Raw genomic sequence first — 23,130 nt, 5'->3', positions numbered from 1 at the left:
GCTGTACAGATTCGTATCCCGAGTGAGCTATGTTTGCGTGAAACAAAGAATGTTAGAATTTCTGATGTCTCTCTGGCAGGCAACCCTTGCTCAAATGTTGTCCTGCTTGTTGTCAAGAGACTGGACATTGGTGAGTAGTATTGTACGGGGTGCGTACTGGCAGCAGAGAAGTCAGGTGCAGGAGAGCAAAAACTGTCGTACAAACAAAGCAGTTCAATAAATAAAACCCACCGGAATCAGAACAAACAATCAATGGGTACAAAAACCCGTCACACACCAGATAAACATGCACATGCACTTAAAATAAACAATTCCGAACAAGGACATGGGGGGAACAGAGGGTTAAATACACAACATGTAATGATGGAATTAAAACCAGGTGTGTGGGAAGACAAGCCAAAACAAATGGAAAATGAAAAGTGGATCGATGACGGCTAGAAGATCGGCGACACCGAACGCCGAACAAGGAGAGGAACCAACTTCGGCGGACGTCGTGACCGTACCCCACATACCGTAAATGGCCCCACGCTGACCCAGCTTCTGGCAGGGCAGGCGGAGGGGCAGGTTTTGGACATTTTGCACATTACTCTCGGGGTGAAACCCCAAAGTAAGGCTAATCGAGAACCCCAGATGTTCCATGAACGCATTCCAGACCCTAGACGTTAACTGCCAACCTCAATCAGACACTATATCCTCAGGCACCCTGTAGTGCCGGAAGACGTGCGTAAACAAGGCCTCCGCAGACTGTAGGGAGACTGGGCAGGGGGAGGAGACAACAGGACTTAGAGAATTGATCCACAACGACCAGGATTGTGGTGTTACCCTGTGAGGGGGGAGATCATGTAAGAAAATCTACCGACAGGTGCGACCAAGGCCGTTGTGGAACGGGTTTGGGGTGTAGCTTCCCTCTGGCCAGGTGCCTAGGAGCCTTACACTGGGCGCACACCGAGCAGGAGGAAACATAAATCCTCACGTCCTTAGCCAAGGTAAGCCACCAGTACCTCCCGCTCAAACAGCGCACTGTCCGACCGATCCCAGGATGACCAGAGGAGGGTGACGTGTGGGCCCAATAGATTAACCGGTCAAGGACAGCAGATGGGACATACACTAAATAATATAAAAACAAAATAGGAATGGTTTTATAAAGCTTTAACTAAATGGATCTGAAAACTAACTGAAACAAAAAAAACATCTTAAAACGCATATAAATAAAAACAAAACTATAATAACGTTGGTGTGAATATGAGACAATGAGTATGTGTGTATTTAGGGGGCTATACTGGGTATTTATGTAATAGTCAAGGGTGTTCATGATGTGTGTGTGTATTAGTGGTGGGTCTACATGTAACATGCCTACTTGCTGTCATGCCAGACAGACAGCCCTAACTGTCATTTGAATATAGGACTGGAGTGAGCTAGCAGCATTAGGATTAGGCCTAGCTCTGTGAGAGAGAGAGATAAAGGGAGAAGGAGAGAAAGAAGAGTTTTGGCCTTGTCTCCTTTGTCCCTCACACATGGTGGCTCCCTCTCTTCCCTCGCCAAAACCCAACGTCTTTGTCCTTCAGGCGGAGGCAGCACCCCCCCCACCCCTCTACCCAGCCACCCCCCCTCCCCATCTACTAAAGACATCTCCTGGAGTCTGAAACACTGCGCCGGGGGAGAGGAGGAATAGGGCAGAAGAGGACTGACTGCACAGGATCAGCTCTGATAGAAACAATTCCCAGCTGTAATCACGGGCATCTACATCTGCTATAATGTCAGCTTTTCCTTCATAGCTCATCTGACTAGAACAACCAACAATCTGATCTAGGCTCAGTTTATCTAGGAGTGGGATCCTAATCAGTGCTAGGGTAAACAATATTGAACCATAGCTATCATCATCTAAAATACTTAACTGATCCAAAGCCTGTGCAAGGAGACAATAAATGCAGTCAATTTTTAGCAAGGTGAATCTAGAGGAAGAACAGGCCAGTCCAGTAAGACCTGATTCAAGACGAAACCATTAGCTTAGACACAAAAGCATTCAGTGGAAGTGAAAGTGCTGAGGCCTTGTTCTTTCTATGGCTCAACTGAAGAGTTATGAGAAGGTGTTGTTGTTTTCGGAAGAGTAGACCCCTTACAAGTAATCCTCATCGGTTAAGAACAGGAGATAATTTATTGAAAATGGCCAATTGCCACACACCACGACGCCGGCCCGCTGTCATGCTGACCACAAGGGTCAGGTGAGGTGGATGAAGGACTAGTTATAATGGCAGCAAGGCATCAACTGTACTTCGCAGTACTCAAATGGGCTATTTCCGAATTTTGCTCTCCCTCTTTCGCAGAATCGTTCTAGCAGAGGAACCACTCATATATAATAATGACATTCATGGAGGGACTTAACTCAAAACAATGCCCCCCATCTCATCTACACCCCCCCCCTACCCTACCCCCGCCCGAATGGGAACAAGTACCACCCAAGTAAGCAAGGCCTCTCCTCTGGGTTGCTAGGCAACTGAAAATAAGTGTGAGAGGAGTGTGGCCATCCTTGAGCGAGAGAGAAAGAACAAGAGAAAGAAGGAGCAAGTCGAGTTAAGAACAAATTCTTATTTTCAATGACAGCCTAGGAACAATGTGTTAACTGCCTGTTCTGGGGCAGAATGACAGATTTGTACCTTGTCAGCTCAGGGATTTGACCTTGCAACCTTCCGGTTACTATTCCAACGCTCTAACCACTAGGCTATCCTGCTGCCCCCATAATTCTATGGGCTGAACTTTCCAGAAGCAGCTACATAAGGAGAAGCAAGAGAGGATGAAAAATGTGCAAAGAAAGTTGTCAATTGAACTGTATTATTGCAAGAACAAAGATTCCCACTTCACTTGCCGTGGATGTTCAATTGTGCAAAACAAGTGCCCTTTATCTATTTTTTTAAATGTAAGCTTCATTAGTAAGTGTCTTACTTTACTTGAGCATTCACTTTCATTTTACACGAGGCGAACAAAGCATTTCGAGCAGTTGGACAATAACTAATAGGCCTCGGTACCCAATAGAAAGGAACAATGTGTTGTGTAGGTTAGATACGTGTAGACGAGTCTCTATTCATAAGCGCTTGAATGAGTGCAAATGTTAGCGTGCCTGTGTGTGTGTGTGTGTGTGTGTGTGTGTGTGTGTGTGTGTGTGTGTGAGAGAGAGACATAATTGGATGTTTCCCATCCAGTATGCAGACTAGACAACAACGTATGACAGCATTGATTTTTTTTCTTGCTTTCGTTTTCCTTTCAGGCTCGAGCAGAAGAACGAGGCGCCCACAAAGGAAGGTCAGCAATGCTTTGATTCCCTACATGGGGGTCACCATTCAAATGCAGCGTTCAGATAACTGAGTCAGTGCTACTGAGGATCTGATGCTACTGACACCTAGTGGCCACAGGAAAAATGGCAGCTTCTTTTCTTCAGAAGGGAAGGCTTCTCAGTGTTCGTGGTTTAAAGTCTTATCGGACTCGTCGCAGGTATTTAGCAGACCTTTTCCACTCGGAGGCCCTGGGGTTCTCTCGTTTGGGAAAATGTTGGTCCTCCCTCCTGGGTGACCCCGAAACCGATAAAGTGGTCGAGGAGTGTGACGGAAGACAGTCCTCCCATCCTTGATAGTCTCCTTTTGGCAAGGAAGCACAAGTGTATCCTACCACAGAGTTTTGATATGTGCCACACCCCCTTTGAATCAGCTGTTGTATTGTCGGAGGAGAAAATGCACACATTTAAAAACGATATGCTACTTATCTTTTGATCTATAAAATGTTTTGAACAACTTCATTTTGAGCACTTTATACGTTTATCTTGGGATCCACCACTGTACACGTAGGGTAGCCTAGTGGTTAAAGCGTTGGACTAGTAACCGAAAGTAGTAGTAAAGTTATCGTAGACTGAGGAATGCACCGAGGATCAGGATGAAGAAGAGGCTGTGACAGTAGGAGTGAAGATTATGGGAAAAGTGGACTCTTGCCTTTTGGTTGATCCATTTGTGGTTTTACGGTGGGTGAAAAAAAGAGTTGTGTCATGTGGAATCGGTGAGGGTAACTTGAAGAGCTGCAAAATCTGGACCCAAACAAAATCAGCTGGGCAAGACAATCTGGACCCACTCTCCCTAAAATTATATCGGCCGAAATTGTTGCAACCCCTATTAATAGCTTGTTCAACATCTATTCCGTATCGTCTGAGATCCCCAAAGATCGGAAAGCTGCCGCGATCATCCCCCTCTTCAAAGGGGGATACACTCTAGACCCAAACTGATACAGACCTATATCTATCCTGCCCTGCCTTTCTAAGGTCTTCGAAAGCCAAGTTAACAAACAGATCCGACCATTTTGAATAGCACCGTACCTTCTCCGCTATGCAATCTGGTTTCCGAGCTGGTCACGAGTGCACCTCGGTCACGGGTGCACCTCAGCCACGCTCAAGGTCCTAAACAATATCATAACCGCCATCGATAAAAGACAATACTGTGCAGCTGTATTCATCAACCTGGCTAAAGCTTTCGACTCTGTCAATCACCACATACTTATTGGCAGACTCAACAGCCTTGGTTTCTCAAATGACTGCCTCGCCTGGTTCACCTGGTTCAACTACTTCTCAGATAGAGTTCAGTGTGTCAAATCGGAGGGCCTGTTGTCCGGACCTCTGGCAGTCTCTATGGGGGTGCCACAGGGTTCAATCCTCGGGCCGACCCTCTTCTCTGTTTACATCAATGATGTCGCACTTGCTGCTGCTTATTCTTTGATTCATCTCTATGCAGACAACACCATTCTGTATACATCTGGCCCTTCTTTGGACACTGTGTTAACCAACCTCCAGATGAGCTTCAATGCCATACAACTCTCCTTCCATGGCCTCCAACTGCTCTTAAATGCAAGCAAAACTAAATGCATGCTCTTCAACCGATCACTGCCCACACCTACCCACCCATCCAGCATCACTACTCTGGCCAGTTCTGACTTAGAATATGTGGACAACTACAAATACCTCGGTGTCTGGTTAGACTGTAAACTCTCCTTCCAGACTCACATTAAGCATCTCCAATCCAAAATTAAATCTAGAAATCGGCTTCCTATTTCACAACAAAGCATCCTTCACTCATGCTGCCAAACATACCCTAGTAAAACGGACTATCCTACCGATCCTTGACTTCGGCGATGACTGCATCCAGTCTGCTGAGTTGAGTGTTGGAGGCTATCACAGTGCCATCCGTTTTGTCACCAAAACCCCATATACTACCCACCACTGCAACCTGTATGCTCTCGTTGGCTGGCCCTCGCTTCATATCCGTCACCAAACCCACTGGCTCCAGGTCATCTATAAGTCTTTGCTAAGTAAAGCCCTGCCTTATCTTAGCTCACTGGTTACCATAGCAGCACCCACCCGCAGCACGCGCTCCAGCAGGTATATTTCACTGGTCACCCCCAAAGTCAATTCCTCCTTCGGCCGCCTTTCCTTCCAGTTCTCTGCTGCCAATGACTGGAATGAACTGCAAAAATCACTGAAGCTGGAGACCCATATCTCCCTCACTAGCTTTAAGCACCAGCTGTCAGAGCAGCTCACAAATCACTGCACATAGCCAATCTGTAAATAGCCCATCCAACTACCTCATCACCATATTGTTATTTATTTATTTTGCTCCTTTGCACACCAGTACCGCTACTTGCACACTCATCTTCTGCACATCTGTTACCCCAGTGTTTAATTTGTCATACTGTAATAATTTCACCAATATGGCCTATTTATTGCCTCTTTAAAAAATATGATTTTCTGGATTTTTTTTTCTCATTTTGTCTGTCATAGTTGAAGTTAAACCTATGATGAAAATTACAGGCCTCTATTCTTTTTAAGTGGGAGAACTTGCACAATTGGTGGCTGACTAAATACTTTTTTGCTGCACTGTATGTAAAGGTCCCACAGTTGACAGTGCATGTCAGAGCAAAATCCAGGCTCATGAGGTCGAAGGAATTGTCCGTAGAGCTCCAAGATAGGATTGTGTCAAGGCACAGATCTGGGGAAGGGTACCAAAACATGTCTGCAGCATTGAAGGTCCCCAAGAACACAGTGGCATCCATCATTCTTAAACAGAAGAAGTTTGGAACCACCAAGACTCTTCCTAGAGCTGGCTGCCAATCCAAACTGAGCAATCAGGGGAGAAGGGCCTTGGTCAGGGAGGTGACGAAGAACCCGTTGGTCACTCTGACAGAGCTCCAGAGTTCCTCTGTGGAGATGGGAGAACCTTCCAAAAGGCCAACCATCTCTGCGGCACTCCACCAAATCAGGCCTTTATGGTAGAGTGGCCAAACAGAAGTCATTCCTCAGTAAAAGGCACATGACAGCCCACTTGGAGTTTGACAAAAGGCACCTAAAGGACTCTCAGACCATAAGAAACAAGATTCTCTGGTCTGATGAAACCAAGATTGAACTCTTTGGACTGAATGCCAAGCGCTAGTTTGGGAGGAAACCTGGCACCCTCTCTACGGTGAAGCATGGTGGTGTGGTGGCAGCATTATGCTATGGGGATGTTTTTCAGCGGCAGGGACTGGGAGACTAGTTAGGATCGAGGGAAAGATGAACGCAGCAAAGCACAGAGATCCTTGATGAAAACCTAGTCCAGAGCGCTCGGGACCTCAGACTGGGGCGAAGGTTCACCTTCAAAATAGGACAATGATCCTAAGCACTGTCGTGTCTGACTATCATTAAATGTGAAGACAGAATGACAAAATAACTGTGTATTTATTATTACGCGATTAAATTAATCATGTAAACTTTAACTAGGAAGTCGGGGCACCATGGGAATATGAATATATATTTCCCGAATCGACTCTCCAAATATTTTCATATCTTATCGAAAACAGTCTTGTGTCAATGTATTATTACCTCACCAGTTGTCATTACTGAACGTCGCAAACCCTTGGATATCTGCTTGAACCCTAGTTTCCATAATGAATCAGCGATACACAAATTGGCTTAGTAAATAAATAAATAAATAACTAAACAAATCACAGAAATAAACAAACAATAAAGTTATTGGCTACTAACACAATGTATTGATAAGGCCCAAAACCGTAATGACGTCTTGGTAGACAATGGAAAGGGGGTGGGGACAGATAAAAAGCGGGAAAGGCTAAATGGATTCACTAAACAGAGTTGATAATTATATTCATTGAAATGCTAATCCTTTGCACATGAACGGCCACTCATTTGAACATAATTGCAATGTATATATTTATGCCCGAATGTCGTTGTCGTCTTCTCTGTTGGAATCGACGGTCTGTCTGCTGGAGAGTCAGAGTCTCTGGTTAACTTCCCCAGAAATCACATTGTCTTTCGTAGTTGTCGCTTTCTCAGCGGCTCTGGATAGTGTCTGTTGTAATGGATCCGTCAGGCGTACAGATGGTCGTTACATAGAATATATGCTTCCCGGTTGTCGGTATTCTCGTACTAGACTTACGTCATTTCGAAACCAAAATATTACTTTTTGGTAAAAACTCAACTCGTCGTGTTTGGAGGACAAAGAATGCTGAGTTGCATCCAAAGAACACCATACCTACTGTGAAGCATGGGGGTGGAAACATCATGCTTTGGGGCTGTTTTTCTGCAAAGGGACCAGGACGACTGATCCGTGTAAAGGAAAGAATGAATGGGGCCATGTATCGTGAGATTTTGAGTGAAAACCTCCTTCCATCAGCAAGGGCATTGAAGATGAAACGTGGCCAGGTCTTTCAGCATGACAATGATCCCAAACACACCGCCCGGGCAATGAAGGAGTGGCTTCGTAAGAAGCATTTCAAGGTCCTGGAGTGGCCTAGCCAGTCTCCAGATCTCAACCCCATAGAAAATCTTTGGAGGGAGTTGAAAGTCCGTGTTGTCCAGCAACAGCCCCAAAACATCACTGCTCTAGAGGATGGAGGAATGGGCCAAAATACCAGCAACAGTGTGTGAAAACCTTGACTTACAGAAAACGTTTGACCTCTGTCATTGCCAACAAAGGGTATATAACAAGATATTGAGATAAACTTTTGTTATTGACCAAATACTTATTTTCCACCACCAAATTAATTAATTAAAAATCCTACAATGTGATTTTCTGGAGAATTTTTTTTTCTCATTTTGTCTGTCATAGTTGAAGTGTACCTATGATGAAAATTACAGGCCTCTCTAATCTTTTTAAGTGGGAGAACTTGCACAATTGGTGACTGACTAAATACTTTTTTCCCCTGTACGAGCGTATGTGCCGAATACATTAAGACGCTACAGGTGTTAAGCTTATGGGCATGTGGCAGCAGTGTGTAGGCGGAAGGGTCCAAGGTGTGACAAATGTGCAGAAGGGCATGAGACAAAGTAATGTGTAGTATTGGGGAAAGTAGTGGAATGTGTTAATTGTAGGGGTGCCCTTGGAGCTGGGGATCAGAAATATCCCATGCAAGAGAGGCAGGTGGGGTTTCCAGGGGTAGAGTAGAGCAGAAGCTGTCATATGTTCAGGCAGTTTAGAAAGTAGAGGAAGATGGGTTAAGGGGGAGGAGTGGGGAGAGTAGTAGAGATATACCAGTACAGAGGGAGGAGTGGGGAGAGTAGTAGAGATATACCAGTACAGAGGGAGGAGTGGGGAGAGTAGTAGAGATATACCAGTACAGAGGGAGGAGTGGGGAGAGTAGTAGAGATATACCAGTACAGAGGGAGGAGTGGGGAGAGTAGTATAGATATACCAGTACAGAGGGAGGAGTGGGGAGAGTAGTAGAGATATACCAGTACAGAGGGAGAGGCCAAGAAGTGACATAAGTTTCAGTAAGATTGGATTTTTTGCATTTATATCAATGGTTATCAATTGTACTGCAGGGATGGATCGGAAGTCTCAGAAATGGAGGTTGTGGTGGCAGCTGCACCATTTGGGTGTGTGAGACTTGACAGCAGAAGAGTTACAGGACGTGTTAGGTGGTGATGTCCCATCCTTTCAGGGTGTCCCCCTGTCGCCCATTTTAAACATTTATTGGAGGATTTTTATTTTTGTATTGCTTGTAACTGTTTCGGGTAATGTAAGTTCTTGTGCTGTTAGGGGAATAAACTGTTAGGGGAATAACCTGTCTGTAAATGTAATCTGTTGTTATATTTTTGTGCAATCTGTGATCGTTTTGTTTGCCTTGTGTAGTTTCTTAATCATTGTACCTAAACTGTATGTGTAAACATGTATATGCAGGACCCAGCTGTAAAAGAGACCTTGGATTCAGTCTGTGTTCCTTGTTGAAATAAAGGTATTATAATAATAATATTAATAATAATAATAATAATAATAATAATAAATGGCATGAGGTAGAAATATATACATTTAATTATTGGTGTAGGTGGGGTGTTCATTTTTTTTAATCATTTGAAATGAATGAGTATAGTGTTATATGGTAGGGTATTTATTTAGTACATTTTTCTCTTTCAAGTATAAGGGAGTTGTACTCAGTCTAGTAGGTGGCAGTAATGCAACAAATTGGGATGCCAACCGCCGTTAAACCTCAGAAGAAGTGAGCAGGACCATCATTTTAAGCAAGCAGATTTCCATCCACATTCACTCTCCTCGCTGATTTTGACCTTTCGCCTAAATTGGAACGCATTGGCCCTGCCCCGAACCACTTTCGGAAAAGCTGACCACGACTCCATTTTGCTGATCCCTGCCTACAGACAGAAACTGAAACAAGAAGCTCCCACGCTGAGGTCTGTCCAACGCTGGTCCGACCAAGCTGATTCCACACTCCAAGACTGCTTCCATCATGTGGACTGGGACATGTTTCGTATTGCGTCAGGCAACAACATTGACGAATACGCTGATTCGGTGTGCGAGTTCATTAGAACGTGCGTTGAAGATGTCGTTCCCATAGCAACGATTAAAACATTCCCTAACCAGAAACCGTGGATTGATGGCAGCATTCGCGTGAAACTGAAAGCGCGAACCACTGCTTTTAATCAGGGCAAGGTGACTAGTAATATGACCGAATACAAACAGTGCAGCTATTCCCTCCGTAAGGCTATCAAACAAGCTAAGCGCCAGTATAGAGACAAAGTAGAATCTCAATTCAACGGCTCAGACAAAAGAGGTATGTGGCAGGGTCTACAGTCAATCACGGACTATAAGAAGAAATCCAGCTCAGTCACGGACCAGGATGTCTTGCTCCCAGGCAGGCTAAATAACTTTTTTGCCCGCTTTGAGGACAATACAGTGCCACTGACACGGCTTGCAACGGAAACATGCGGTCTCTCCTTCACTGCAGCCGAGGTGAGTAAAACATTTAAACGTGTTAACCCTCGCAAGGCTGCAGGTCCAGACGGCATCCCCAGCCGCGCCCTCAGAGCATGCGCAGACCAGCTGGCTGGTGTGTTTACAGACATATTCAATCAATCCCTATACCAGTCTGCTGTTCCCACATGCTTCAAGAGGGCCACCATTGTTTCTGTTCCCAAGAAAGCTAAGGTAACTGAGCTAAACGACTACCGCCCCGTAGCACTCACTTCCGTCATCATGAAGTGCTTTGAGAGACTAGTCAAGGACCATATCACCTCCACCCTACCTGACACCCTAGACCCACTCCAATTTGCTTATCGCCCAAATAGGTCCACAGACGACGCAATCTCAACCACACTGCACACTACCCTAACCCATCTGGACAAGAGGAATACCTATGTGAGAATGCTGTTCATCGACTACAGCTCGGCATTTAACACCATAGTACCCTCCAAGCTCGTCATCAAGAACCTGGGTCTCGACCACGCCCTGTGCAACTGGGTACTGGACTTCCTGACGGGCCGCCCCCAGGTGGTGTGGGTAGGCAACAACATCTCCACCCCGCTGATCCTCAACACTGGGGCCCCACAAGGGTGCGTTCTGAGCCCTCTCCTGTACTCCCTGTTCACCCACGACTGCGTGGCAACGCACGCCTCCAACTCAATCATCAAGTTTGCGGACAACACAACAGTGGTAGGCTTGATTACCAACAACGACGAGACGGCCTACAGGGAGGAGGTGAGGGCCCTCGGAGTGTGGTGTTGTAAGTTTTAAGTTCCTTGGCATACACATCACAGACAAACTGAATTGGTCCACTCACACAGACAGCATCGTGAAGAAGGCGCAGTAGCGCCTCTTCAACCTCAGGAGGCTGAAGAAATTCGGCGTGTCACCAAAAGCACTCACAAACTTCTACAGATGCACAATCGAGAGCATCCTGGTGGGCTGTATCAGCGCCTGGTACGGCAACTGCTCCGCCCACAACCGTAAGGCTCTCCAGAGGGTAGTGAGGTCTGCACAACGTATCACCGGGGGAAAACTACCTGCCCTCCAGGACACCTACACCACACGATGTTACAGGAAGGCCATAAAGATCATCAAGGACAACACCCACCCGAGCCACTGCCTGTTCACCCCACTATCATCCAGAAGGCGAGGTCAGTACAGGTGCATCAAAGCTGGGACCGAGAGACTGAAAAACAGCTTCTATCTCAAGGCCATCAGACTGTTAAACAGCAACCACTAACATTGAGTGGCTGCTGCCAACACACTGACTCAACTCCAGCCACTTCAATAATGGGAATTGATGGGAAAGGATGTAAAATATATCGCTACTTAATATAATGTTTACATACCCTACATTATTCATCTCATATGTATATGTATATACTGTACTCTATCATCTACTGCATCCTTATGTAATACATGTATCACTAGCCACTTTAACTATGCCACTTTGTTTACATACTCATCTCATATGTATATACTGTACTCAATACCATCTACTGTATCTTGCCTATGCTGCTCTGCACCATCACTCATTCATATCTTTATGTACATATTCTTTATCCCCTTACATTGTGTATAAGAAATTAGTTTTGGAATTGTTAGTTAGATTACTTGTTGGTTATTACTGCATTGTCGGAACTGGAAGCACAAGCATTTCGCTACACTCGCATTAACATCTGCTAACCATGTGTATGTGACAAATAAAATTTGATTTGATTTGATTTTGATTTGGCATTGGCTGTACAGTAACACGCTATAAAATGACGTCAGACCTCAGGCTCCTCGCTTCACAACTTTTGCATATTTTTGTTGTCTGAGTGAAGGAAATTCTGTAACTGAAGAGGACTTAAAGTATTTTGAAAGATACGTTGAGGATTATAATAAATACCACTGATGTCATAAAAGCAAGCCAAAAACACCTGTCTAGTTCAAATGTGTACTTCACATTTCCATATCATAAAACTCATGTCATGTAGCCTACAGTGTCAACGTTTATGATCACTATGTTTGTACAGTTACAACATTGTGTCATACACGGACAGTGTTGTTCTGAACAGAATGACTGAGCGATGGTAGGCAGTAAGCTGTTATGAACTTGAGTGAAGACCCAAAAGCGGTTTTAACAGAAAACAGAGTTCTTTAATGAAAATACAGGAATGGCATAAATCCTCTTCCAACGTTGTCAGGGGAACAAAAAGAACGTTAGTATAGTGCAGGATGCTTCAGCCAGGCAGACTCCGACAGGACAGGACAAGGTGGAAGCAAACGAGACGACAGCTTGCTTCTGGCATCAAAAAACACAAACAAGAATCAGACACTGAAAGTAGCAGGAACAGAGAAAGAAATAGAGACCTAATCAGAGGGGGAAGAGAGAACAGGTGTGAAGAGTGAAAGAGCTAGTTAGGGCAGATGTAGAACAGCTGAGGAATGAGAGACAGAGAAGGTAACCTAAAAAGACCAGCAGAGAGAGAGAATCAAGAGAAAGGACAGGAACAGACATAACAAGACATGACAGTAAGCATTCATTCAAACAGCATTTTAGTGCGTTTTGACAGCAGCTCTTCGCTGTGCTTCAAGCATTGAGCTGTTTATGACTTCAAGCCTATCAACTCCCGAGATGAGGCTGATGTAACCGATGTGAAATGGCTAGCTAGTTAGCGGGGTGCGTGCTCATAGCGTTTCAAACGTCACTCGCTCTGAGACTTGGAGTGGTTGTTCCCCTTGCTCTGCATGGATAACGATGCATTGAGGGTGGCTGTTGTCGATGTGTTCATGGTTCGAGCCCAGGTAGGGGCGAGGAGAGGGACGGAAGCTATACTATTACACTGGCAATACTAAAGTGCCTATAAGAACATCCAATAGTCAAAGGTAATACAAATGGTATAGAGAGAAATAGTCCTATAAAATAGTTGTATAAATACCTAAAACCTCTTACCTTGGAATATTGAAGTCTCATGTTAAAAGGAACTACCACAAAGTTCTTATGTCTATTTTTTCAAATTTTACCCCCTTTTCATGGTATCCAATTGTTAGTAGTTACTATCCTGTCTCATCGCTACAACTCCTGTACGGGCTCGGGAGAGACAAAGGTCGATAGCCATGCGTCCTCCGAAACACAACCCAACCAAGCTGCACTGCTTCTTAACACAGTACGCATCCAACCCGGAAGCCAGCCGCACCAATGTGTCGGAGGAAACACCATGCACTGCGCCTGGAGCCCGCCACAGGAGTCACTAGTGCGCGATGAGACAAGGATATCCCTACCTGCCAAACCCTCCCTAAACCGGATGACGCTAGGCCAATTGTGCATCACCCCACAGACCTCCCGGTCGCGGCCGGCTGTGACAGAGCCTGCGCGCGAACCCAGAGTCTCTGTGTCATAGACCACTGCGCCACCCGGGGGGCCCAAACGTTAGCTTTCTCACATGGCACATATTGCACTTTTACTTTCTTCTCCAACACTTTGTTTTTGCATTATTTAAACCAAATTGAACATGTTTCATTATTTATTTGAGGCTAAATTTATTTTTAAGTGTTCACTCAGTATTGTTGTAATTGTCATTATTACAAATAAATAAATCACCAAAAAAAATATATATATTTTATACATAAAAAAAATCATGATTAATGATTAATCGGTATTGGCTATTTTTTGGTCCTCCAATAATCGGTATCGACGTTTAAAAAATCATAATCGGTCGACCTCTAGTACAAACATTATTGGGCAGAGACAACAGCACAAAGGGCAAGAAGGCAGAGACAACAATACATCACACAAGGCAGCCACAACTGTCAGTGAGCGTCCATGATTGAGTCTTTGAATGAAGAAATTGAGATAAAACTGTCCAGTTTGAGTGTTTGTTGCAGCTCGTTCCAGTCGCTAGCTGCAGCGAACAGAAAAGACGAGTGACCTAGGGATGCGTGTGCTTTGGGGACCTTTAACAGAATGTGACTGGCAGAAAGGGTGTTGTATGTGGAGGATGAGGGCTGCAGTAGATATCTCAGATAGGGGAGAGTGAGGCCTAAGAGGGTTTTATAAATAAGCATCATCCAGTGGGTCTTGCAACTGGTATACAGAAATGACCAGTTTACAGAGTATAGAATGCAGTGATGAGTCCTATAAGGAGCATTGGTGGCAATACATACATACAGTACCAGTCAAAAGTTTGGACACACCTACTCATTCACAGGTTTTTCTTTATTTTACTATTTTCCACATTGTAGAATAATAGTGAATATATCAAAACTATGAAATAACACATATGGAATCATGTAGTAACCAAAAAAAAAAAGTGTTAAATAAAAAAATATTTTATATTTGAGATTCTTCAAAGTAGCCGCCTTGAAGACAGCTATGCACACTCTTGGCATCCTCTCAACCAGCTCCATGAGGTAATCACCTGGAATGCATTTCAATTAACAGGAGTGCCTTGTTGAAAGTAAATTGAAAGTTGAAAGTAAATTTGTGGAATGTCCTTCTTAATGCCAATCATTTGTGACAAGGTAGGGGTGGTATACAGAAGATAACCCTATTTGATTAAAGACCAAGTCCATATTATGGCAAGAACAGCTCAAATAAGCAAAGAGAAACGACAGTCCATCATTACTTTAAGACATGAAGGTCAGTCAATCCAGAACATTTCAAGAATTTTGAAAGTTTCTTCAAGTTCGCAAAAACCATCAAGCACAATAATGAAATTGACTCTCCTGAGGACCACCACAGGAAAGAAAGACCCAGAGTTACCTCTGCTGCAGAGAATATGTTCATTAGAGTTACCAGCCTCAGAAATTGCAGCCCAAATAAATATTTCAGAGATCAACTAACAGACACATCTCAACTAGATGTCGACCGATTATGATTTTTCAACACCGATACTGATTATTGGAGGACGAAAAAAGCCGATACCGATTAATTGGCCGATTTAAAAAAAGTGTATTTGTAATAATGACAATTACAACAAATACTGAATGAACACTTATTTTAACTTAATATAATACATCAATAAAATCAATTTAGCCTCAAGTAAATAATGAAACATGTTCAATTTGGTTTAAATAATGCAAAAACAAAGTGTTGGAGAAGAAAGTAAAAGTGCAATATGTGCTATGTAAGAAAGCTAACGTTTCAGTTCCTTGCTCAGAACGTGAGAACATATGAAAGCTGGTGGTTTCTTTTAACATAAGTCTTTAATATTCCCAGGTAAGAAGTTTTAGGTTGTAGTTATTATAGGAATTATAGGACTATTTCCCTCTATAACATTTGTATTTCATTAACCTTTGACTATTGGATTTTCTTATAGGCACTTTAGTATTGCCAGTGTAACAGTATAGCTTCTGTCCCTCTCCTCGCTCCTCCCTGGGCTCGAACCAGCAACACAACGACACCAGCCACCATCGAAGTAGCGTTACCCATGAAGAGCAAGGGGAACAACCACTCCAAGGCTCAGAGCGAGTGACGTTTGAAACGCTATTAGCGCGCGCTAACTAGCTAGCCATTTCACTTCAGTTACACCAGCCTCATCTCGGGAGTTGATAGGCTTAAAATCATAAACAGCGCAATGCTTGAAGCACAGCGAAGAGCTGCCGGCAAAACGCACTAAAGTGCTGTTTGAATGAATGTTTACGCGCCTGCTTCTGCCTACCACCGCTCAGTCAGATACTTGTATGCTTGTATGCTCAGTCAGATTATATGCAACGCAGGACACGCTAGATAATATCTAGTAATATCAACCATGTGTAGTTAACTAGTGATTAGGATTGATTGATTTTTATAAGATAAGTTTAATGCTAGCTAGCAACTTACCTTGGCTTACTGCATTCGCGTAACAGGCAGTCAGAGTGCAACGAGAGAGAGGCAGGTCGTTATTGCGTTGGACTAGCTAACTGTAAGGTTGGATCCCCCGAACTGACAAGGTGAAAATCTGTCGTTCTGCCCCTGAACAAGGCAGAGTTAACCCACCGTTCCTAGGCCGTCATTGAAAATAAGAATGTGTTCGTAACTGACTTGCCTAGTTAAATAAAGGTATATAAAAAATTAAATATATAAAAAATTAAAATGACCAAAAAATAATAATAAAACTTTAAAAAAAGATTTGTATTTTATTTTTTGGGGCAAATCGGCGCCCAATAATACAGATTTCCGATTATTATGAAAACTTGAAATCGGCCCTAATTAATCGGCCATTCCGATTATTCGGTCGACCTCTAATCTCAACATCAACTGTTCAGAGGAGACTGCGTGAATCAGGCCTTCATGGTCGAAATGCCGCAAAGAAACTACTACTAAAGGACACCAATAAGAAAAAGAAACACAAGCAATGGACATTTGACTGGTAGAAATCTGTCCTTTGGTCTGTTGAGTCCAAATTTGAGATTTTTGGTTCTTTGTGAGACGCAGAGTAGGTGAACGGATGTGTGGTTCCCACTGTGAAGCATGGAGGAGGCGCGATGGTGCTTTGCTGGTGACACTGTCTGTGATTCATTTAGAATTCAAGGCACACTTAACCAGCTTGGCTACCACAGCATTCTGCAGCGATACGCCATCCCATCTGGTTTGCGCTTAGTGGGACTGTCATTTGTTTTTCTTGTCCAAGACAATGACCCAAAACACACATCCAGGCTGTGTAAGGGCTATTTGACCAAGGAGAGTGCTGCATCAGATGACCTGGCCTCCACAATCACCTGACAATCACCTCAGTCCAATTGAGATGGTTTGGGATGAGCTGGACTGCAGAGTGTAGGAAAAGCAGCCAATTTGTGTGACATTTTTTAATAGAGCATTATCATACACCTGTATCAAAACAGGGGCAGCATGAAAAAAATACATGTCAACTATGCACTTCATTAAATAGCGAATAGGGGACACTTTTCCCCATGGTTTATTTTCATGCCAGCCAGGTAGGCTACGGAGCGTAAATATAAGCAATGTGCTTAATATTAGGAAAGTTGAGAAATATAGTACTCCTAGCCTATAGAATGATGATCTTCCTCTTTCTAAGAGGCCATCAATCTGTTTTCTAGCACAATTGCATGGCCTATCGAAATCTATAGCCTATCGAAATGTTGAGCAACATGAGCTCATGGGCTCTCGTGAAGTGTTTGAATAGATTTTCAAATACATTTGCATTAATGTCAGAGTAATTAGAGCAGGCCTGGGCAAACGCCAGCCCAGGTGCCGTATTCGGCCGCGAGCTGATTCAATACCGCCCGTGGAATTATACTCACAAAGAATTTGCGATAGTAAAGTTTTGAAAAACGTATTTGATATTCAAATTAAAAGCCCAATGAATACTCAACCTTGTGTAATGATTTACGTATAAATAACTGCACGTATAAATAACTGCACGAGGACAAACAGTTTACTGACAGACTGACACACGTCACAGTTACAAATAGTAGCTTGCTAGAAATTGTGCAAAAATGAGTTTTTCAAAGTAAAGTATAAAATGATGTTCAGCCTTGTAAAAGTCTTCAAGGGAAAAATACTCCTCCTGAGTCGCCAAGTAGAAGACAACAATCTCGCCCACCTTCCGACACTCCTTATCAGATGACCAGCAGGAGAAGTATACATCGCTGCTGCGTGCTTTGAACGGTGAGTTTTGTCATCATTTTGAGGATTCAAAGTGTTGGAAAATGACATGCTGTTGGTTAACATGGCTCTCACCTCTCAGCAATCCTTCGCATAGCAACATCAGAAACTATACCAGACTTTCCTGCTCTAGTCAATGTCCATCAGAGGCTTCACTCCTCACACTGATTGAGTAATTTCAAATGTAATGTTGAGCTCTTTCGTGATTTTGTGCATTCCCCTTAACAAGAGTTTTGTCCGTGGTGCTGAATGCAGAGTGAACTTTTCCCTCCGTGTAGTTCATGGCATGTTTAATAATGAAAATACCTAGGCTTCGATTAGAGGGAGAATAGAGTGCTGAGTACCAGGCAGTTAGCAAGTTTGGTAGGCTACTAATGACCATCAGCCGCATCAGAGCTTGGAGAAGCCTAATTACCATGACTAAATGGTCACATGGAATTTGACTGCCTTCATGACTTGTGACAGCCGGTGTGGCGGTAATACAGTCACCGCAACAGCCCTACCCGTGGTACACCTTTATGAACTTCAAGACATTCAGACTTAACCCCATCCATCACGATGGCCTGAGTTCTGTCACTAAGATAATCATGAAACGAAGAACAAGCATCAGAGCTCAGACCTATTGAGGACAAGTTATTCAATAAAACAACATGATCAACAGTATCAAAAGCTTTTGACAGGTCCACAAACAAAGCAACACATTCATGTCAGAGATAAGGACTGACCATCCATGATAACCAAATGATAGTTTTAACAGGTCTTTTTTTTTTCAGGCTGATATATTTTGAATGTAAATCAACTTTGCATATATACACACATATGGGATATCATGGATGGTCATCTCCAGCCCCATCCCTCAGCTTTTTACCAAATCAGTGGCGGGTTGACCTTTGCCATTGTTGGAACTGCAGATTGCCCCATTGAAGAGGACAGTGATGTTTCTACACAGCAAGTCATTCACACCACATCATGCATTGTTGAGTCAAGCATTATTTTCTCATCCACTCATGGCTTGAACTGAACTCCCTTCATATCCACTCAATTGCGCTAGTCTTCTATGGTCCACTGCCACCCATCACTGACATCTTGCTCCCAGGGAAATGCCCAGAGACATGATTTGCATATCGAGGGGAGGAAAGGAGAACTCAAAAAGGTGAGAACTGTTATGTAATAGTAATACCATAGATCTCTCAAACTCAACTCTGTACCTCGAAGCCAGTTCCACTGCTTTTCTTTCATTACCTGATTAGAGGCGAACAATCTTTTAGACCTGTGACACTGGGTGTAATTGATTATCAGATAGAAGAAGAAAAAAAACAGGTACTGGCCCTCGTAGGGTAAGAGTTGAATACCCCTGCCATATATAATATGAGGAACATACCATAGACAAGGTTGATGGGGAAGAGGAACTAAAAAGGAGTGATATAAGTACAAGAGAGGGTGTTGTTGAGCCACAGTTCAAAAAGACAGGTAGTCCAACATATGCCTTCTATCTATTAACTAGGCAAGTCAGTTAAGAACAAATTATTATTTTCAATGATGGCCTAGGAACAGTGGGTTAACTGCCTGTTCAGGGGCAGAACGACAGATTTGTACCTTGTCAGCTCGGGGATATGAACTTGCAACCTTTCGGTTACTAGTCCAACGCTCTAACCACTAGGCTACCCTGCCGCCCCATATCTTAATTGGGGAGGACGGGCTTGTGGTAAGGGCTGGAGTGGAATAGTATCAAACACATGGTTTCTGTGTGTTTGATGTCATTCCATTTGCTCTGTTCCAGACATTATTATGAGCCATCCTCCCATCAGCAGCCTCTACTGCTATCCAAGATAGAAAGGTCACGTTATTAACATAAGCTAATGTTTGGCCCACGTATTGGATTTACAGGGAAGAAAAAGAAAATAGGCTAATGTACTGAGTGCTAGTACACTGTACATCTTATCTGTTTTCGTGTAATAGGTCACTCGACAACTGGGTCATTAACGGGTTGCAATGCATACAAGTTGGCCTACGCATTGAGGCACTGCTGCCACCCATACGTTAACACATTCTCAGCTCGGCCCTAGTCCCTTTAAAGCAGGGTAGTCAACTTTGACATTAACTATTGAAATCATGACTAAGATGGCTATCACTCAAATCAACAATGACTTTTTCTGGCTTTCTACCAAGTGGTTGTTGAGTCTTTACTGAAATCATAAATGGCATCCAAAAAAACACATTAGCCATGTCACCAGTTACATATGTTAGTAAACACTAAGCATTTCATAATCATATAACGAGCCAGCTACCCACATTCAGACATCTTTCAATTGTATGCCCTTATTTTATTACTTTAGAACAGCTAGCTACAAACACTTTATAAATACACAGTTACTGTTCCAAATATGAGATATTACTTATCCTCTGTTTAGCCCTGTACTAGTGGCTTTACTAACTGGGTTTAGGATAATTACAAAGCAACAAAGAATTACCATACAATATGGCACCATGCATGTAGAAGCTAGTTAGCTAACTTAGTAAAGAAAGACCATTGCATTGGGAACATGGCTTTGCTAGTTAGCTAAACTAGCTGACTAGCTAGCAAAGTTAGGACCACAATAATGGAGACTGAAAGTGTGGTTAGTGTCCACACACTCAGTCAATACACAAAAAAATGAACAGGTTGAATTGCCTTACCTTGAAATTAGTTATTTGAAAGCCAGATAAAACACTATCAGTTGCATTTTCTTACTAAATTACTAAAATTAACTAGCCTAACAAACTAGAGAAGAAATGTACATATATAGCCAAATATATTTAATTTTCTCCTTGTTCTATCTGTGATATAGCCATGTCTGTCTAGCGAGACTGTAGACGTGTCTGCCAGTCTGCTAGCATACACAAACTAGCTAGTTTAGCTAGAAAATTAGCAAGCAAGTAACGTTACATACAACTTTAAAGTCATTAAAATAGCACGTCATGCAAGAATAATCTCACCTTGGTCAGATTGTCGCTGTATCTCAATGGCACTCTTAAAATGTCAACCAAATAAGCATCACAAAGAACCAGACTGTCCAGAAGTAAGTCCAAGACCAGGCGATGGTGGACTTGAGTTGCTACACTAAACCTGTCCCATCTTCAACCATGATACTCTGGGCTATCACTTTTTGTGTACTAGTACCTGTACAATTCTCAGTGTTTCTGGGACTATAATACCATGCCCTGTTTTTACTGTATGATCATGTGTATAGCTATTGTTCAATACTTTGAAAATATTAAAACATTATTTATTTGATAACACAAAAACATATATATTTTTTAAATTGTATTAAAATTAGTCAACGAACCATACAGTGTTAATGCATATTTTATGCACACCACTGGCTGATTACCTGACAATCTTTCACCTTTGCAATGAAAATGAAATCAGACTGCATTCAGAGTAAATACACTTTTATAAGTTTGGGCTCCTCCCCCTCATCAATATGGGGAATACGTGCCAGTCAGCCAAGTTATCTTTCAGGTGTAGTGTATCTTGAATCCAGCTGCTTTGAGGATTCCCCGTTTTATGTGCAATACTGTACTCAAAAAGGTAGTCATATCCTACATTGTATGTTTGCCCTAGAGCCTCTATCTATAAATTCATCTGTTGTCATTTTTAGCATGGTCAACGTGTGCACATTTATGTAACGAGGGACTTGAATTAAAGTGTATAGTGAAAAACCTACACAGAGGCCACATTCCAGGCTACCTACACTGAGCACAAATATAAATGCAACATGCAAAGTGTTAGTCCCATGTTTCATGAGCTGAAATAAAATATCCCTTGAATGTTCCATATGCACAAAAAGCTTATTTCTCTCAAATTTTGTGCACAATTTATTTTTTTTTTTTTTTACATCCATGTTATTGTGAGCATTTCTCCTTTGTCAAGATAATCCATACTCCTGAGTGGCACATCAAGAAGCTGATTTAACATCATTACAAAGGTGCATCTTGTGCTGTGGACAATAAAAGGCCACTCTAAAATGTGCAGTTTTGTCACACAACGCCACAAATGTCTCAAATTTTGAGGGAGCATGCAACTGGCATGCTGACTGCAGGAATATCCACATGAACTGTTGCCAGAGAATGTAATGTTAATTTCTCTATCATAAACCGCCTCTGTCATTTTAGAGAATGAGTACCGGCCTCACAACTGCAGACCACGTACATGTATGGTGAGCAATCTACTGATGTCAACGTTATGAAGAGTGCTCCATGGTGGCGTTTGGGTTATGGTATGGGCATGCATAAACTACGGACAACAAACACAATTGCATTTTATCTATAGCAATTTGAATGCACAGAAATACCGTGACAAGATCCTGAGGTTCATTGTGAGGCCCATTTTCTTTAAGGTATCTGTGGACCAACAGATGCATATCTGTATTCCCAGTCATGTGAAATACATTGTTTAGGGCCTAATTTATTTATTTCAATTGACTGATTTCCTCATATGAACTTTACCTCAGTAAAATCTGTGAAAATTGTTGCATTTATATTTTTGTTCAGAATACTTTAGGGTCACATTGAGCAGATTATCAAGTCATATTGATAGGGATCTTACAGTACAATGGTAAACACTTCCACATTTGTGGAACTAAATAAATCTATAGAGGGGTATACTACAAAGTAGGTTCAATGAGTTAGCCAGCGGACTTTGATAAAAAGCCAGAAATAACAATTTTGGGGGTTCATTAAAAGCACAGACCATAGAAACGTGGAGGCAATTATTTTACGACATCCATTTGCCATTGGGGTACTTCTAAAAGCCTATTTCACACCATGGCCTGTTGAATTTGTAATATTTTTTCTGCGTTTGTGATTTCGGCACAAATTAAAATGTGGCACTGACTCACCCATGGATTGATGTTTCAGCATTGTCTCAATGAAGAGTTCAACTAGCCCTGCACGCACAATTACAAGTCTGCTAGTGGCAGGCAGACGAGCAATGTCCATTGCAGGAATCTGATAATCTATGCAACACGTCTGCATTGTAGGTAGCCTGGAACGGGTCCATTCTCAAACTCCATTAAAGTGAGAGAAACTGGTACAAAGTAGGAGTTAGTAAGTAAATAGAAAGTGTAATTTAATGCAACATAGTCATGACTGAATTACAATAAATTACCAAATAATCAGACAAGGATGTTTAATACAGGTATATATATATATTACAATGTGCCATGTTATAAGTCAGATCTGTTTTAATAAAAAAAATAATCACTGGGGGAGAAAGTG

At 42.7% G+C, this 23,130-nt stretch overlaps 1 protein-coding gene across 2 annotated transcripts in view; it reads right to left on the bottom strand.

The window, feature by feature from the left end:
• LOC135509050 (suppressor of tumorigenicity 7 protein homolog) overlaps positions 1 to 20,999 on the bottom strand; it is a 125,046-nt gene extending 104,047 nt beyond the window's left edge. The window contains exon 1 of one of the 2 annotated variants that reach the window (XM_064929356.1): positions 20,848 to 20,999. The gene's annotated coding sequence lies outside the window, so the exon portion shown is untranslated. The remainder of the gene's footprint in view (positions 1 to 20,847) is intronic. The other variant, XM_064929353.1, reaches the window with a different exon arrangement.
• Between the last annotated feature and the right edge of the window lie 2,131 nt (positions 21,000 to 23,130).

This window comes from Oncorhynchus masou, chromosome 22 (genome assembly GCF_036934945.1).
Source record: "Oncorhynchus masou masou isolate Uvic2021 chromosome 22, UVic_Omas_1.1, whole genome shotgun sequence".
NCBI lineage: Eukaryota > Metazoa > Chordata > Actinopteri > Salmoniformes > Salmonidae > Oncorhynchus > Oncorhynchus masou.
This window is presented reverse-complemented; position numbering and strand designations above follow the sequence as displayed.